Below are 7239 nucleotides of genomic sequence, written 5' to 3' on the forward strand. Positions count from 1 at the left end.
GTTATCTGGTGTGCTCCCTGGGGCATTTGGTGGGCCGCTGTGAGATACAGGAAGCTGGACTAGATGGGCCTATGGCCTGCTCCAGTGGGGCTGTTCTTATGTTCTTATGGCAAGTGATCAACTTAACCTAACATGTAGTTTGGCTCTTAATGACAGATAAACACCCCACCTAAACCAACACCTCCCAAATGACGGGGGAGAAGTGGAGTAGAAGGACTTGCATGTACCAGCCACAGCAAATGTTAATGATTAAAGTCAGAACATGACTGAACCAATTGGGAATCATGTGAGCGATTGTAACTCACCCATAGTTTTTCAGCATTTTTTCCCCTCACCCCGTACCAGAGAACTATAGAGTGAACTATTAACTCCAATACTTGCTTCCACAGAACTCAACAGTTTTGCCAAGTCAGCTGTACTTAAAAGGAAACCCTGAGAAAACCAATGATTCATGAACGAAGGCAATCTTGAGAGATCAAGATTGTCTTCGGCTTCATGGACTAGAATATTGGCTACACTTCCTGTTGGAAATGAATAGAACAGCTGAGATCACCTTGAAGTGTTGCAGCATGGAATCTGGTGTGCAGTAGCCACCATAGACCCATGACAAAAGGCAAGGAGAAATGGGGCCCCAGTCCCTTTTCAAGCCAAGCCATAGGGAAGTGCCTCACAAGTTCATTGCCCCAATTTAGGTTCCTTTCCCCATATATGTGACATCAGTGTGGCAAGACCCACTTGTGCTATATTTGATAGCACAGCTGAAAGCAATTTCTGCCAACAGCTGAATTTTAAAAACATACTTTTACTTTTAGTTTCAAGAAAAGTTAAGGAAAACATAATCCATATTTCATACATACTAATTGGACTTAAATATAAGACCAGTCTTTCCCAATCTTAATTACTACCCATTTTGAATAAAGCCCACAGCAGCAAATTGTCCTAAATTTTCTCTTTCCTAAAGAAAATGAAGCAAGACTACTTTTGAGGCAATTTGTCATTTATCATCCTTCCTTCTTTCCTTCATCCGTCCTCCAACACTGCAAATTTATTTAATAAGGCACATCCTAGCTCTTAACTAACTTGTCAAATATACAGGGTGGGCCAAAAGTAGGTATACAGTACCAGATTTCATTATGATTTCATTGTTGAATGGCTGCCCAACCTGATATCTATGGACTTCTTTTTTGTGGGGGGTGGTAAAGGAGAGTGAATTCTTCTTGCCCTGGGCTGAACCACAGAAAGCCTCAACCCCTCTCTGGATACAGGGCAGGCCAATTGATCTCTCCATTCCAGCACAGGTTAGAATAGGGCTGCCCATGTGATCCAATCTGGTATTGTATACCTACTTTTGGCCCACTTGTAATCCACCAGCTTACACTGATAGAGAGGTGTGGATCACACGTCCACAGGAGTGACAGGAACATATCCCATTTTCTTTACAACATTCCTGTAACTTTCCATCCCTCCACCATTTAAATTCATGAGCCTTTATTTATGCTATGCAAATGAGGAACCCATCTGTCACATTGAGTGTTGGGCGGGTTAGGACAGACAAAAGAAAATATTTCTTTACTCAGCGTGTGGTCGGACTGTGGAACTCCTTGCCACAGGATGTGGTGATGGCGTCTAGCCTAGACGCCTTTAAAAGGGGATTGGACAAGTTTCTGGAGGAAAAATCCATTATGGGGTACAAGCCATGATGTGTATGCGCAACCTCCTGATTTTAGAAATGGGTTATGTCAGAATGCCAGATGCAAGGGAGAGCACCAGGATGAGGTCTCTTGTTATCTGGTGTGCTCCCTGGGGCATTTGGTGGGCCGCTGTGAGAGACAGGAAGCTGGACTAGATGGGCCTATGGCCTGATCCAGTGGGGCTGTTCTTATGTTCTTAAATGTGCTGTCATGAGACCTCTTGGTGCATCTCCCCCTTGGCTAAGGTGACCTCCTGCTCTGCCTTTTAAGTGACTTGCATCTTTTTTTTTTTCTGACACTTGCAATTCCATCCTGATTGCACAGACAATGGAGACCCAATTGTACAAACATCATGGGCTTGTTGCTTGTTGCCTTGACACTCCTTGTCATAATGGAGGCTCCAACAGCTGTTGAATTTGGAGTCAAATAGAACATTCACTTCCCTAATTCATCATTCCCAAATAGTGGGGACTAAACTTCCACCCATGGACCATGACAAAGGTAGCCAGTCTGCAGCAAATTAACTCTGTTCATACAGCCTTTTATCAGGCAGGCAGCAAATATTAATCTTGGATCATTTTATTGGCTACAGTTGAACCCTGACCCTTTGCCACTGGATGGGTGGGCAAAACCTATCCATCAACCAAATGTCAGACAAAACAGGTATGTTTTCCCTTGCCAAAAAGCCATGATGGAGGCGGTACTTCTTGATTCCCCTGGAAGGGAATTCCATCATTACAGTGCCACAACAAAAAAGGCTCTGTTGTAGACCACATGCATTGGATACAAGACCGTTTCTGGTATCTCTGGTTAAGAAAGACCAGATAACCTTGACGGGAGAGAGTGGCTTTCTGTTCGTATTGAGAAAAACCGATCTAGACAAACCATAGTCTAACTAGGTAGGTAGCAGCTTCCGATGTTGAGATGTAAACATGTAATGTCAAAATAGCTAAATGGATCTTTAACAGTTCATTTCCATGTGCATCTCATCCTAGTTTGACAAATAAAAAACCTCATACTATCTAAATGTTTTCTATGAAAGCCACCACCATGTGACCTATACATTCAATTTAGAAGTCAATCAAGATTTTGTAGCCCCCAATCAAATTCCCTTTCAGAAGTACAGCAAAATCTAGGATTAAAACTGTTGATGCAGCTTGCCTGAATCTTCCTTTAGCAATTTCTCTTTTACACTCCTGCACATTCTTTATCCGAAGGTGGTTGTTTTTGTTGCTTTTTTCTTCCAGGTTCTGTTTCGGTACTTGTAATTTCTTCCATAAGTATAATTGATTTGCAAAACATTGCCAGCTTACAAGCTTCATTGGGTAGGTTACTGACCCATCATGTAGGTCATCGATGCGCAGAGGGGCATATAAGCAAACAAGATGCAAAAAGCTACTTTGCATTTGTGATTACAAGTGCAGTCATTAATAACTTTGCCACATGATGCACAAAAGCCTTCACCATTTTAATTTAAACACATCGGCCAAATTCACTCCTGGTGGAACTCTGGGAGAGGACCACTAAAACCTCCTTGTGCTTATTCTTGGCCCTTCTAAGATGCCCACGCTGAGCTAAATACTGTGTGCTAAATTCTCCAAGATGCTTATTGGTGGTTTGTTCGTTTCCAGTTGACTTCAAATGCTCAATTAGAACATCAAAACTAAAGACCAGGAAGATGATGAAGGACACAAAACTTTTCAACACAGCTTTGTTCTTGGCTATTCTGTAAAAGAGTGATATGCTACTGAACATGTGCAGGGTGTAATGTTAGAGCAGCAATTCCCAACATGTGGTCCGTGGACCATAGGTAGTCCGTGGGAACTCAGGAGATGGGCAGCTTACTGCCCAGGCCCAATGGTCGGCAGGTGAGTGGGGTACCGTGTGCTTGTCACGCTGATCACTTTGCCAGTGTTCGTGTGGGCCTCCCACCCTCTCTTGGTCCAGATTGGCCTGAAATTGGGGAAATTCAGCTGTGGCATAATAATGCCATCGTACCATCACCACATCCTCCAGTGACCACGCACTCGGTGGTCTTCAACAAACCTGAGTGCAGGTATGGTGGTCTTTGGTTACTACCAGGAAGGGAACCCTGCTTTGGAGGTAAAACTGTCAGGGAAGATGGAGGACCAACCAAGTGTAGTTTGCATCAGTTAGCAGTAGGTACCTGCCACATCACACTTTAAATGGGGACAAACTCAGAAGGGTAGTGTAGTGGAATCACGGAAGATCTGGCAAGGAGGTAGAATGTGGTGTCATCAGTGGCCCCTTTAAGGTTAAGGCCTGGACATTCAGCAGGCAGTGTGCTGCACAGCTTCAGCCACTTGAAGGCAATAGGGCCCTTAGGCATAAAAGCACCTGATGAAGGGAGAGTTTGGTGTGGGTAGCAGAAGGAGGACAGCTTGAGGAAGGGGAGACTGAGGAACTGATGATGGATTGATGTGTGAATGGACTTTGGAGACTGCCGGAGCAGAAACTGCCGGAGACACTAAGATGGGTGTTTGGCTGCCTTCCCTAAGACCTGTGGAGGCCCAAGGGGCTAATGTAGTGGCGGGAGACTGCTGACAGGAGATAGGACCTCTGCAGATTGAACAGGTGAGCTACCCCGGTGGTGGGGTCCAGTAGGACTGCAAGGCAGAACTAGAGTCATTGTTGGGTAAAGAAGGGGAGCTAATAAGCTAAAAGTGGGTATTTATTCGCCAGGCAGAGCCTGGGAATCTGGCAAAACAGGTAGCTGGCTGCCATCACACCCGACTGGGAAACTGGGGGATAGCTCCTTCCCAGTTAGGGCTGAGAATTCTAATGCCAGGGACATCCTTAAAAAAACAACAACAAAACAGTACCAGATTGTGATGAACTGAGAGATGTAGCAACCCACTCACTGCTGAGTGAACTGAGACTAGAAAGGTGAAATTGTAACAGAGGAAGAAGTGTATGATGCTATATTGGAACAGTGGATGGAAAATTGCAAGGGTAAACTAAGATCTTATAAAAAGAGACAAAAAGGGAGTGATAGCAAAGGTTGACAAGCAGGCAAGGACAAAATAAAACAAACCCCAACATAAACTCCTCTTACCTTCTTGGCAAAGCAATAAGAAAGGATGAATGGGGTAAAAAAAAAAAATCCAGTCCCACTCTTTGCTAGTTAGTTTAGCCTGCAGGACCCCTGAAGTTTCAAATTCCTTCTCCAGCTTAGGTCCAAGAGCAGCGTCGGCACCCTGAGGAAAGGAGCTCAAGATAGGAGCTCCTTTGGTATTTATGGATCAATGTGTGAGCTCAAACTGGTTGCCAGCTCATCTGTATGCAATGGCACAGTTAGGAGTGTGGTTTACTATATAACCCCGCTGGAAGGAGAGAGGAGTGGTGGCTTGAAAAGGGCTCAGATGCAGCAGAGGTGTCGAGCTCCCAACACTGAGCAAAAACAAGTCCAGATGATCAATGAGTGTCGCCTGGTTCCAAACGCTTCTTGCCATCCAAACATTCACACATTCTACCTTGAAGCAACTCAGTCAATGTCAGATCCTTTGCCAAGGAACTTCTGGGCATTGCAGAGGATTCCTGTGACTGTTTTAGGGTGAACATTCACATGGGGAAAATGGAGAAGCTTGTATCCCTATCGTTTTGTATCAAGACCAGCCCACCCATGAGGCCTCAGGTGGCAGATTCGTGCCCTCTGCACACTCACTGAATTTGCAAAGGAAGATGGAATTGGGTTAGAAGAGGAAGCAAAGAGGAGAAGGGAATGGTGGGCTAGAGTGTCCTCCATCCTTCTGCTCTGTTCCTATCTTTGTTTCAAGTGATGGATGTCCAGAAGGGAGAAGTGGTATTTGACACACAGCTTTGTGCAAGTTTGGGGTTTGCCATGCAACAAATTGCACCTGGGTGTTGCTGGGGATGTCAAGTGGGAATGTTTATTTTTGAGGAGTTTCTCCACCATTCTCCTGGAGGAACTCCTTGGAACCCTCGAAAAAAACACCCCAGGATTTAAATGCAAACTACTACCTTATCCTTACTATGGGTTCCAGATTGATCGCCCCATCAATCGCCCCATAAGCTTAGCATATGTTAGTGAACTTGGCCTTTGCCCAGACTAAGAACCGAGATCCGTAGAATCCACAGTTCTGTGTCTAGCAGCAGCCATCCAATGGCACCTGAACACTCATGAGCAAGGCATCAAAGAGATGTCATTTCCCTATAGTTGCTTGTGCCCAGAATTTGCGGGTATATTGCCCATGAACATGGAGGTTCTGTTTAGGTTTCACACCTAATAGCTTTTATATGAGAAGGTACATATGTTAAGAGGCACTTTTTCAAGTGGGTGCTCCTCTTTTATTTAGCAGGGGGAGAGTAACTGGTCCACCTCACCCCAGCAGTGTCTTTTCTAGTGGCTGTCTGCTGGTGTTGCATCTTTTTAGATTGTGAGCCCTTTGGGGACAGGGAGCCATTAGATATTTGATTTTCTCTGTAAACCGCTTTGTGAACTTTTTGTTGAAAAGTGGTATATAAATACTGTTGTTGTTGTATGTGGGATACCTGTGTCTCAACCCTCACCAGTCACAACTGTCTTTAGGAAGTAGTTTTGCAAAACTTAGGAGCATTCTGAAGCCTTGTGACATGAAAAGGCCAAAGGTAAGGCAATCTATTTTTGGGTCATCTTCTGTTGGCAGAGAGCAAACTCTCTCTTTCCTTCTTACATAGTCTACAAGTTGAGTGCAAACAGGTGATGGGGACAGAGAGCTACGGGTACCCTGAGCAAATGATTGATAGTATTCCAAGTGCATGGTCCAGCATTATGGCCCAAGTTGCTAGATCAAGAAGCAGCCCTGCTAGTTTGATTGGGATGCTTGGTTTGGCACTCCCTATATGCCTAACCATTCATAATCTGCTACCGTGTGAACTGGCCCATAATCGGGAATTTCTAAAAAAGGTTTCTATGGAAACTTTATCCCCTATCCCCAAAACAAAATCTAAAAAATAAATTTCAACAGGATAATTCAGTGATCTTTTTTTAAAAATCATTAATGCATCTTTTCCCATAAATATTATCTTGCAAACTTCCCTAATTCCAATCTAAAACGGGAAAACCTAACATTTACTCCCATGCCAGATTATAAAGTCAGCCTAGTAACCATTGCCCTTTGTTCTTCCTTTTTGTGGGATTATTAAAAAACAGCAAACACAAAAAACCAGCTTGACATGAACTCACGGGTATCCATGAGAGTCCACTGCAGTGGGAACCCCAAGTATGTTCTTGATGTCTCCACATTTTGTTCCTGGTTGGACTGTCTCTTTTTGGGTTGCTATAAATACACCTTGCAAAATGATCCAATGTACACCTGCACCTCATCACCTGTTCAAAATTGACATACAGAATCCAGATTTGCCTGTAAGCCACAATGAAATTCCATCCTCAGACTTCCAGGTCAAAGTGGCTGGGGATGTTCGTGTGCAGACACTCAGATTTCCTAGAGTTGAATCACCACTGTAACTGAAGCAGCTCATCACATTTTGCCCCACTGTCTTGTGAAGAATGCCCACTCCAATGGAA

This window comes from Tiliqua scincoides, chromosome 11 (genome assembly GCF_035046505.1).
Source record: "Tiliqua scincoides isolate rTilSci1 chromosome 11, rTilSci1.hap2, whole genome shotgun sequence".
NCBI classification, from domain to species: domain Eukaryota; kingdom Metazoa; phylum Chordata; class Lepidosauria; order Squamata; family Scincidae; genus Tiliqua; species Tiliqua scincoides.